Source organism: Schistocerca serialis, chromosome 6 (assembly GCF_023864345.2).
Source record: "Schistocerca serialis cubense isolate TAMUIC-IGC-003099 chromosome 6, iqSchSeri2.2, whole genome shotgun sequence".
Lineage (NCBI taxonomy): Eukaryota > Metazoa > Arthropoda > Insecta > Orthoptera > Acrididae > Schistocerca > Schistocerca serialis.
Genome location: NC_064643.1, coordinates 306,748,022 through 306,761,339, shown reverse-complemented (window position 1 = coordinate 306,761,339; position 13,318 = coordinate 306,748,022).

Below are 13,318 nucleotides of genomic sequence, written 5' to 3'. Positions count from 1 at the left end.
CTCGATACAATTTTAAACGAGTCTCGTCCGACCAGGCAACATGTTTCCAGTCAGCAACAGTCCAATGTCGGTGTTATGGTCTCAGGCGAGGCGTAAAGCTTTGTGTCGTGCAGTCATCAAGAGTACTCAGTGAGCCTTCGGTTCCGAAAGCCCATATCGACATCCTTGAATGGTTCGCATGCTGACACCTGTTCATGGCTCAGCGTTGAAATCTGCAGAAATTTGCGGAAGGGCTTCTTCACGTTGAACGATTCTCTTCAGTCGTCGTTGGCCCCATTCTAGCAGGCTCTTATTCCGGCCACAGTGACTTCGGAAATTTGATGTTTTCCCGGATTCGTGATATTCTCGGTGCACTCATGAAATGGTCGTACGGGAAAATCTCCGATTCATCGCTACCTCAGAGATACTGTCTCCCATCACTCGTGCGCCCAGTATAACACCACGTTCAAACTCTCTTAAATCTTGTTAACCTGCCATTGTAGCAGCAGTAACCGAACCAACAACTGCGCCAGGCATTTTTTGTTTTATATAGGAGCTGCCGACCGCAGCGCCATATTCTGCCTGTTTACATCTCTCTGTATTTGAATACCCATGCCTATACGTGTTTGTTTGGCGCTTCAGTGTAAATTTCCCTTGCAAGCGCCCATTCAACAAAAAAGTCATAATACAGGACAACCATAAATGATTCATTAATTTTCAGAGTTCTATATTTTCCAAGGAATTACGTGTTCAAACATAACTGATGCGTCGCACCGAGTGACCGCGCAGTCTTCGACGCCATGTCGCGGATTGCGTGGCCCCTCCCGCCAGAGGTTCGAGTACTCACTCGGGCATGGATGTGTGTGTTTTCTTAGCATAAGTTGGTTTAAGTTTGTTAAGTAGTGTATAAGTCTAGGGATCGATAACCTTGTAAGGGGTTCATTATGTAAGAGGTTTACTGTTAACCACCCTACTGGAGCAAATGTAATTTTGATGTATTGCTCACGCACTGCTGCAATATAAAATATCTCTGCTGCAATAGAATCGCAGGTCAGAGCAGTGTCGGCAGCAGTAGTATTCGCTCGCTCCCACAGAGCAAAGTCGTAGTAGCTCACCGCTACAGTACAGTTGCTAGCCATGTAAGAGCAGTAGCAGTCGCCACTGGTGCAGTGCAGCTCATTGCCATGTACTGTAAGGTAAACTTTATTATTCTTCATCGCCATGTAATTAAATTTGCTGTCTGAGATGTTAATACGAATTTGTTTCAGTCTTTTTGTGATTTGTCAGCACTAATTAAGTCAGACTTGTGATGTTAAGTTTTTTATGTAACGGTTTGTAGAAATGTTTTCAATTATGAGGTTTTTCATAAAATAATTTTTTACCAGTCATTTACTTGAATTTAAATATTTTACAAATTTTCCCAGATCATAGTCATGTGTTGTTTAATAATCAGAGGACCAGCTATGCAGGTGTGTCAACAAGCAAAGTCAGTTTTTTTCTAATAATGCAAATCTCAGACAAATGTTGTTCAGTAGTAGTAAATAGGCCAGCACTGCACTAAGCTGTGACATTTAGGAGCAGTGGCATAGACAGCGTTATCCGGCGACACCATTATGAGGTAAGAATTTTTTTCAGTTTATTCAGGTTGATTTCACAGGGCCATGACGTAGCGCTGCTTACGTCCAAAATTTATCAGTTTCAATTCTCAGTCAATTTTGTACCAGAAATTTTTATGTATGGGAAGGTTACACTTGGCGACACCCGACCAAGTTCGTATTTTTGAGAATTTTCTGAGAAGTAGTCAGCTATATATCTGCTCTTACTTATCTAGAGTTAAGTGTAGTTTGAATCTGGCGCAACGACTTTGCTAATTAGTAATATTTTTTCACAGATCATCCCTAATTTATTGCTCTGTTTTGTCATTGTACTTGTTCCACTTTGTATTCGCTTTGTCTTTATGTGATTTTGTGTCCACCTTTGATTTATGAAAATGCCTTGAAAAACTGCATACAGTACATTGCGAAGTGTAATAAATGAAAATGCCGATTTTAGTAGTTTGACCGAAAATACTATAGACATTCAGTGTCACAGTTCAGATCTTCCAACCTTAGATAAACAGTGCGTGCAAACTACCAGTAACAAGTCAAATTTAAACGATGAGCAAACAAATTTGTGTCCACAGTAAATGTAACAACAATTGATGACGCGGCGCATTCCACTACAACGAGCGCTGCCCTGTTTCACACACTAGATGTGCAGAATTTAGACAGTGAGCAGCTAAAGGTTACTAATGAAAACGATCAATTTACTCAAAACACGTCAGATTTATTTGGTTCCGATGTAGTGACCCACAGTGCACAACCAATCAGCAGACCTTTTCATGAATCAGACAATGACCAAACGGTTACAGAACAAGTATCAAACGCAGATACACTATCACATAGCATAAAAAATAGAGTCGCTAATTTTGACGTTGATCAAGTTATGGCAATATTGCTATAACTTAATGAATCGAACAAACAAATGAAAATTTCAAACAGTCGAATGAAAAACGAGACAACAATTATAGACAACTTAATGAATCGAACAAACAAACTAATGAAAATTTAAAACAGATTAATGAAAAACTTGACACCTCTATTGAACAGCTTACTGAACAGATTACAGCTGTGCAATTCTATGCAACTAAAGAACAATTACGTGAGGAAATTTAGGCTTGTGCTAGGAATAGTAGTCAATAAATCAGATCCATTGCACAAGAGATACGCAACACACACGAAGCTATAACAAAATTACTTAGAGATGAAATCAACGCAATCACTAAAGAATGTTCAGAAAACGCAACGCAGTTACACTATGAGCTTAAAGCAGTATCAGCAGAACTTCACGGGCTTTGGATGCGAAAATTGAAAAATTTAAACAACAGAACACCCAAATTGACGAACGTTTTAATTACCACCTACAAAACAGCGAAACGCGTTATCGCAAATTCATAAAATAACAGAACAAAGTAAAGAAACAAGTCATGCAAACAATTACTACACAGAGACAGGAAGATAAGCGTAAGCTGTTCGCGAAAGCAAAAACATACGTAGACACCAACATTGCTACAGTATCGGATGAAATTAACACAGTCAAACAATCGAACACAGAATTACAGGATGAACTTACTGTCCTGAAAACAAAAACAGACACTAATATTCAGACCTTAGAAAATAAATACACAGAAGACTTTCTGACATTTGCCCTCAGAATTGAACAATGGAGGTTAGTACAGGATTCCGATGCCATTAAAGCAGACGTTAAGAAGTTAAATAAAACCACGCGTAAAATGCAAATCAAATTGATGCTTGTGACACCAGAAATCACAATCAGGTAAAAGCACTAACTGAAAAATTTGATGAATTAGCCAGTAAAGTTGAGGTTATCGAGAACAATGACACTAAATCAGACGATACTTCACCAGTTTCCTTCAATCAGACAGACGAATTTCAAAATATACAGCAAACAAGCAATGAGCTAGGTACATCAAATATGCTACGTCGAAAAACGTCATCTTTACAACATGAAGTAACAGAAATAAAAAATATTTCAGCCTCTAACATCTCACATCCTACGCCACATTCTGAACATTTGTCACACTCCCAGAGCCAATACAACTTAGGCAGATTACAGAGAGTACCGAACAGACGCAGACGAACACATCCTTACTCAACCCTGAACTTGCTCAGACATTTAGAGACGATAACTTTGACTATAACCACTTTTTATCCGTTAGGAAATTTAAGATATTTAACAATGACAACACAAATTCACCCCTTGGACTGGATACAACAATTTACTTTTGCATTTCCACCAACTTGGCCTGTAACACACAAGCTACAATTTATTTGCAGCTTTTTGGAAGGCGAACAGGCATCTCGAATGAGACCGATTGCGAGACAATGTTACTCAGTAGAAGAATTTCAAAATGCCTTTCTGTCAGCTTATTGGTCGAAAACGACACAGCGCGGTATCAAGGATCAGTTAATTAGCCTACCGAATTATGAAAACTCAAATTTTCCACTATTACGCAATTTTTTGAACACATGGTACAGCGAAACCAGTATTCATGCGAACTATACAGCGAGTCAGCACTAATTCAGCTATGTATTTCGTAATTACCATGAGCGTTAAGAGTATCGCTCTTAACTGGACAACAGAAAGAAAATATTTCGGCATTTAGAGGTTTATTACAGCTTTTGGAAGTACAGAAATCAGATTATTCGTTCATAAATACAAACTTTTCACAACAAAACCACGACCAAATGGTATATGGCAACTTCGACTAGCTGTTTTAATAGCAAAGGAGATAGACGTTCCCGAAATGACAAGAACTATCAACACCACTTTAATGACAGACAGAATTTTAATCATCAATATGTACAAAATTATCAGTAACCGCAACACATTTTGGCAACAATCGAGGCTTTTTCCCACAACAGCAACAAAATCAGCCAGTTAGGATATCTAACCAACAATGCAATTTCCAAGGTCAGCCAAACTTTAATGTTACGCCGCCTGCACATATAGCATCGGCTCCGCAGAGCAGTAACGCTCAGCAAGAAGGAAATCAGTACGTACAGAAAACCCATTATTTCAACTCTCATCGCAACGCGCCGTATAATAGTATCCAACATGACAAACGTAAATGCAATGAGCAGAGTTTTCAACGCACATTTACTAACAGTAGATTTTGTCAGCAGCAGAATCATCCACCACCACAGATTATTATGAATGAACCAGGCAGTCGATATCATCCTCAACCTAATACGTCAGAACAAAGTAACAGAACAGTACAGATAATTGAAATGCCACAGCATCCTCCCGCAAATAACAGCACGTCAGAAGGAATTTGACTAGATACAGTACAGGTTGCATCTTCAAGCAACGTAAGCAACACGTTTGATACACAAGATTTTGTTCACGAAAGTGTTATTACTTTTGACTATATCCGAATACGCTTTTACATGAAAAACCAGTTATACAAAAAACCGTTTCCCGCCCTGTTATTGACGTAAAAATTTGATCATTCACATTTTCAGCACTAATCGATTCTGGATCACCTATAACAAATGTAACAAAGAAAATAATTATACTACGTTACCACTAGGCAAAACTAAAGTAAGAGATTGCAGTATCTGGTAAAGGAGTAGATGTAAAACTACAGACACACTTATCATTTTTATTGCAGGTCATACGTTTCACACAAACTTTTGGATTGTTCTTTTATTGATAACAGACGTCATCTTAGGCACGAAATTTTTGGTACAACACGACGCAATTATCGATTTCAAAAGTTCCAATTTGATGATAAAGGATGGAAAAGTACAGCTGGCACAGGAATTTCAGCACACATTATCAGCAGAAGAACAGGCAATTAATAGAAGCCTGCCGCGGTGGTCTAGCGGTTCTAGGCGCGCAGTCCGGAACCGCGCGACTGCTACGGTCGCAGGTTCGAATCCTGCCTCGGGCATGGATGTGTGTGATGTTCTTAGGTTAGTTAGGTTTAAGTAGTTCTAAGTTCTAGGGGACTGATGACCACAGATGTTAAGTCCCATAGTGCTCAGAGCCATTTGAACCACTTGAATTAATAGAACAGAAGTCATGTCTACATCCCGTAATGTCGACTAGCATTCCACATTGTTCACAGATACGTATGTACACAACTATGATACACCAGACGAATCTGATTACGACCTGATGCAAACGATTTCTGAGAAAGTGAAACAGAACAACGTAAATACAGATGACGAACTTACTCAACTACGTGAAATTCTTTTACAGCAAGCCCAAATTTTCGACAACATCCCTGGTACTATGTCCGGTTTTATGTATGAATTTCAAGTTAAACAGCACGACACATTTAAAGCCAAACATTATCATATTCCATACAGCCACAGAGAACAAGTCAAGAAAGAACTACAAGCCATGCTAGACCAAGGCATTATCGAACCGGCAGTTAGTCCGTCCGTACATAAACACGCTTCATATTGTTAAGAAGAAGAACGGCTCACTTCGCCTTGTACTTGATTCTCGTCACGTTAATGACATTATCATCAATGAAACAGATCGCCCACAGACACTAGAAGAACTTCTTCAGAAATTTCATGGTACTGCTGTCTATTCCACCTTAGATTTAATATCCGGGTTTTGGCAGATTCAACACCATCCGAACTGCTGAGAGTACACAGCTTTTCTCTGTTTTGGTGATTGTTATCAATTTTGCAAATTACCGTTTAGTTTAACAATTTCTTCAGCAGCATTTATTCGTGGTATGAATACAATACTTCCGAAAGAACTTAAAGATGGAATTACAACGTATGTGGACGACATCCTTATAGCAGAAGCTAACTGGTCTCAACATAATTTCATTCTTGAACAACTGTTACAAACTTTTCGTGCACAAGGACTCACAGTTAATCTTAGCAAATCGCACTTTGTTAAAACCTCCATAAAATTCCTTGAACTAGTAACATCAGCAGAAGGCATTGCCCCTAACCCTGAAAAACTTCAAGCTTTATGCGACATTACTGTTCCAACGACTAAGAATCTACTACGTAGTTTTCTGGGATTAATTATTTTTTTCGTTAATTTATTCATTACTTTGCTTTAGACACCCCTAGATTATGCTAGTTGAAAGGCAAAAACGCTATTTGGTTCTGGGATAACCAAGCACAGTCTGAATTTATTAATCTGAAACGTGCACCACTTTTTCTCACAGCCAGATCCCACCAAAAATTTTTCCGTTGCTATTGACAGTTCTAACACCGCTCTAGGCGTACAAATTTTTCAGGAAATCGAAGAAGATGGTACTACAGTAATCAAGAACATCGCATTTGCAAGTCGCATTCTATCACATGCTGAAGGAAATTATTCTGTTACAGAGCTTGAAACATTATGCGTTGTATAGACATTAAACAGATTTAGGCATTTTGTTAATGGAAGACGTACTACCGTTTACATAGACCATAGAGCTATACAGTTTTTACTTTCCCCCAAATTCACACATGACAGATTAAGTAGATGGGAACATTATTTACAGGAGTTTAATTTTACAATTGTTCATATTTCCGGTGCGAAAAATATTGTAGCAGACGCACTATCCCGTTCTCTCGCCAACAATCAGCAAGACGTCGCAGCCAACTTCCGCCAAACAAATTTCAGCCTCATGTCTATTCAACAAGTCACATTTGAAAATTACGAGACATTGCGAAAGAACAGAGCAAAGACAATGTATGGAAAGAAATTAAATACCTTTGGCAAGATAGGAATAGTACTACCATTACAATTACACTGTATGCAACAACATTTTGTTTCGCCGCTCTCGCCCTGACAGCAACATGGGTTACTCTGTATTCCTGAAGAGCTTGTTAACAAATTAATTTGGTACACTCATTTAAGCTACGCCCATTATGGAGCCAGAAAATGTTTTCTTATCCTAAGACAGAATTGTTATTTTGCCTACATGGAGAAACGTATTCGACGAGCTTTAGCGTCATGTAAAATCTGCCAGAAAGCTAAATCTGCCACTACTTCAGATATTCCACTGCTGTAACCTATTGTACCCATTAAATTAAGGCATTTGGCCGCTGTAGACATCTTTGGACCTATTCCTAGATCTAATAGAGGTTTTTGTTACATCTTTGTCGCTGTTGAACTCACTTCGAAATTTGTTACCTTTACTCCACTACGCAAAGCTACTGCTAAATCTATTTCAAACGCATTCGTAAAACATTTTCTACCTCATGTAGGTCATGTACTGAAAGCAATTTTCGTCAATTGACCACAATTTCGATCTGCAACATGGACACGTATGTTACAAGCTAGAAACTTTTCTCCGATTTATAGATCCAAGTATCATGCTTCTTCGAACCCTTCTGAACGCTGGATGAAAGAAATTGGTAAACTATGTAGAACATACTGCCATAAGAAACATATTGATGGGGACACACACATTTTTTTACTCCAAGATGTAATTAATTCTATACCAAATGAATCCACTATGTTACCTCCTACTGTTATTTTGAAGAACGTTGAACCACTCAATAAAATTAAAGAACTGCTATCTTTTCCTACCTCACGTCGACAACGCCACCACGAAAGAATTGACACTGCGCTCAACAATATCAAGTGTGCCGCACAGCGCCGCAGAAGACACCAAAAACAGGTTTGTAAACCCCGTGAATTTCACATAGGTCAGAAGATATTGGTACGCACACATTATTTACCCAACAGAGGAAAGAGCAGATGTAGTAAATTTGAATTTCTGTACGCTGGTCCGTATAGAATCCGCAGCATTCCTCATTCCAATTTAGTGCATATCGAAATTTACGAACCAGAAAGTCAAAAGGTAACCACCACATTTCAAACGTCAAACCCTTTACAGAGTGAACTTGTTTTGTGATTTATCACACTGTAATGCCATTTCCAATTACATTTACATTTATGTCGCCACATACTGATTATGATCGTATTTTTCTTGGCAAGTGCCCGGCAAGGTAAGGTTAGCAGGCCGCTTTTATTGTCTTAATATCGGACCATGCACACTTTATAAATGACATATTTTTCTTGGCAAAGTCCCAGTAACTTGAACTTAGCAGGTCAATTCACTTACTGTAATCACAGACCTAGCAGATTTTCCACTTTATAATGTACATATGATGGTTTTCCTATACAAAGTAGAATATTCTCTGTAAGTAGTTTTTAAGATATAACGAACGCCAGTTCACTTTGACATTTTGCCTTATGATATCGCACTATCTTGTTTATTGCATATTTCTTTATGCCACTACATTATGATATTGTGCATCCATTTCTGCACTTAAAAATATTCTTGTCTATGGATTTGACCTACCACATTTTCTATTATGGTATGCTGTATGCACATATATTGATGTACGTAATAAAACAAAAAACCTTGCTATGTTATATTAAGTCATATTATTAGAAATAAGTTTTCCCTTAATGTTTATATGATATAAATGCTAGATATTAATCCATATTCATCACTTTCAGAAAACTATACCCTGTAAAAGAAATAAACAACCACAGTGTTTACTGTAAACTGACATGGATATTTTACCATCAGAACGAAAGAAAGAAAATGCAGTCCTTTGTCATGAAAAGTAAATGGACCGGAATTAACAAGCGTTAACAAGAATATACGCTACACACCATATGATAGCAGTCTTAACTAATGATTTTTCTTTCAGAGTATGACACAATTATGGCAGACTATCAAGTAAAACTACTTACGTTAATTTTAGTGATGAGGTATGTTAGATGTAAGAAACTCTATAATGTGTGAAATGATGATGTTATACGAAGAAAATGATACTAGAGAAGTCATGCCTTGAACTGACACAAACAAATGATGGTGATGAATACTGAATTAATTTTTTGCATATGATGATAATTATGACGTTTTCCTTTTAGTTATAAGATGCTATGTAGTTGTTTAAGTATTTGTTGTAGTTCTTTATGACAGTATGTCATATATCGCATAGTATAATGACTAAATGTTTTTGGAAGAGACAGCTACAATACATTCATATTAAACACAATTTTTGTTACCTGTTAATTCAGAGTTTATTACTTTTCAGTATAATATGCATACATTTCTTCTTTCAGCTTAATAATCCACTGTGTATTTCTTCTGGGAATAACATTTCATGTCACCAGAATCATTTTGAAATATGTTTTTATGTTATATGCTATAGATACATAGCTATTAAGCCTGCTCCACTACTTGTATTTTACTTGCTTCTTTCTATCATTCATGAATGTGACCACATATACTTTACTTATTTGATAACCTTGCGGCTGCTGACCCATGGCGAATGACAAGTGACATTAATTTCCAGCAATAAATGAAAAGCAAACATTCCCATGTGCCCCAGCAGTTAACCATTACTCCTAAAGCAATGCATTGCTAATCCAATATATACTGCAAAGTTCCATTCTTGCCTTATGTATTGATTCCATTACCTGTATGTATCATTAGGCCAAGCACCTTGATCACTAGGTTAAATGTCATGCATTTTAGGTATATCTTATGTCACTTGCACGATATTATATTACATTTACTAACAGCTAAATTCTATATGTAATAACACCTATTTCTGAATAATTATTTGTATATCATCTGTATCACTTACTGAAATACTGACAGGCCACTGAGTGTCAACACTTCTCCAGCTAAGAAAGTATACAATTACTGCTGATGATTTCTCTGTTACACTTATTTTATTTTTTACTTTTATTATTTGGCCTTTGAACGCCACAACATTTTTGTGAAATTGTTATGTAAAGCTTTCTCGAAGTCACATTAATGATGTGATAACACCTATTTCTGGATAATGATTTGTATATCATCTGTATCACTTAATAAAATATTGACAGGCCATTGAGTGCCAATTCTCCAGCTAAGAATGTAAGATTACTAATGATAATTTATATGTTACACTTATTTAATGTTTTAATTTTATGGTTTGGCCTTTGAATGCCACAACATTTTGTAAAATTGTCATGTAAAGCTTCCTTGAACCCATGTAAATGAGTAACATAAATTTTTTCCTTGATCTACTGATTGTCACATCAAGTATACATCTGTGTAAAACCGCCAATGAAACGCTCATTTGAGTTTAACTTACATATGTTATGTGACAGAAATTCGGGTTATGCTTTGTAAGTTTGGACTGATGTCAGTAACGTGACCTTTTACAAGATGTTATAAGACTAAATGTGTCCTTCAACCTCTGACCCAATTATCACCAATTAATGAGGCATTCCTATATCCTGCCCATCCTCATGGTCATGGAGCACTCTATTTGGTTTTTGCACTAATTCTGTGTTGATGTCAGAATATGGATTCTACAAGAATGTGGTGTTGACATATCAAGCTGTCGACCACCCTGACCAATGGAGGTATTATTATGGACCTACTGTTTGGTGTTCCTAATGTACTACCAAAAGGACAACATACAATATGAATACTACATTTCAATGTTTCATCTACACTGATAAGTGCTTCAGGAAAGAGAACTTCAGATTGTCACACTTGGTGTTGTGCTTCTGTGAAAAGATATGGACTTTTCAGTGCAGCTATGTGCAACCCACTGTGCTACAACCATAATGCTATCCTTTCCATTTCTTACTTTCTTGTTATAAAGATGCTAAACACTTATACAGTGGATGTGCACTTTATCCCATTCTTAATATTCATAACTACCTTTGTAAGTTCAGTACTTATATAATTTGTTAGTGATTTGCTCTGTAATTGTGTATTACATGTATATTAATTACTAGAACTCATTTTGTAGACTTAGTAAACTAAATATGTCATATCTAATTGCAATAGAAAAATATGTTGCTCATGGCAAGTTCAGTTGACTCGCCATCGCTGCCATATTTATACATCCCCCTTACCCCTATCCCCAGTGGAGGGTTATGTAAGGGGTTCATTATGTAAGAGGTTTACTGTTCACTACTCTACTGAAGCAAATGTAATTTCGATGTATTGCTCACGCGCTGCCTGCGATATAAAACATCTCTGCTGCAATAGAATCACAGATCAGAGCAGTATCGGCAGCTCCTACAGAGCAGAAGTCGTAGTAGCTCACCGCTACAGTACAGTTGCTAGCCATGTAAGAGCAGTAGCAGTCGCCACTGGTGCAGCGCAGTTCATTGCCTTGTACTGTAAGGTAAACTTTAATATTCTTCATCGCCATGCGTGTAATTAAATTTGCTGTCTGAGACGTTAATATGAATTTGTTTCAATCTTTTTGTGATTTGTCAACACTAATTAAGTCAGACTTGTAATGTTCAGTTTTTTATGTAACGGTTTGCAGAAATGTTTTCAATAATAAGGTTTTTCATAACATAATTTTTTACCAGCCATTTACTTGAATTTAAATATTTTACAGATTTTCCCAGATCATAGTCATGTGTTGTTTAATAATCAGAGGACCAGCTACGCAGGTGTGTCAACAAGCAAAGTCAGTTTTTTTTCTAATAATGCAAATCTCAGAGAAATGTTGTTCAGTAGTAGTAGATAGGCCAGCATTGCACTGCTGTGCCATTTAGGAGCAGATGTATAGACAACCTCAGCGGTTTAGTCTCTTAGGAATTCACACACAATGGATGAATAGATTACTGATGCATGAACAGAACCGTAACTCGCCGAATTGGCATTGTGTCCACCAATTGGTGTTACGAATGCATCGCCTTGACAAATGGCGAGATGTTTCTCTGTTATAGGAGTGCAGCATGCATTCAGAAGGAATTATTGAAAAGAGCCGTTGATGTAAACACATGGACCGTGCCAAGAACACTGGAACTGCTCAGAGAAAGCATCAGTGACCCTGTGATGGCAATTGAAAGGACGGTGCTATATAAGGCACGGAACGCACTTGACTACCGCCTGGACGTCTGTCGTATGACCACAGGGACACTCATAGAAAAGTGGAAAGAGCAGAAGAGAAGAGTGCTAAATGCAAACTTGGTGTGTTTGCGGTTCTGTTCATGCATCAATTATATTTGCACAATTAATACTTTGGAAAACACAGAGCTCTGAAAAAGAATGAATCATTTATAGCAACCCTGTACATTGAAAGGCATTTAAAATTGTAAAATCGTCAGCGGAAAAGCAAAGATCATCAAATTTACACGAAGTATTACAGCATACTTGTATATTCAAATGAGTAGCATTTCAGCACAACAGCAGAAAGTAGATAGGTGTTCTGTTTCCTTACCGTATAGCAGGCCGCACTCTCGTCAACAAAGGGAACACCGCTGACAAGAAGTTTCTCGAAGCCGTCCTCGATATGCTGGGTAAGATTTAATACCTGACCTGTGTAAGACTGCGCAGGTCGGAAGTCGGATTTTCTTCTATGAGTGGAGTGAGCAGGGCTGGAAAAATTCGTTCATATAGCTTGAACGGATGACAGACTAAAGATACTGACCGAAAATTTTTCTGGTCGCCTAGTGGTTCTACAGCCTTTATCAGAGCAATAACACGAGCTTGTCTCCAGGGAATCTGAATATTGAACGTTTCCAAGCCGATGCTGACCATTTGGCGGAGCCAGTCAGTACCCCTTTTCCCAAGGCGTTTTAGCAATTCTATATGTATTTTGTCTACCCCAACAGCTTTGCCATCTTTCAGATCTCGGATACCGTTAGTAATTTTTTTCTGTTGTGATGAGGCTGCCAATGCTATCAATTCCTGATTATAAATCACCAGTTACTTTATTAACAGTCTTAAGACGCTTACTGCTGTACTTCCCAATAGGCAGAAGTT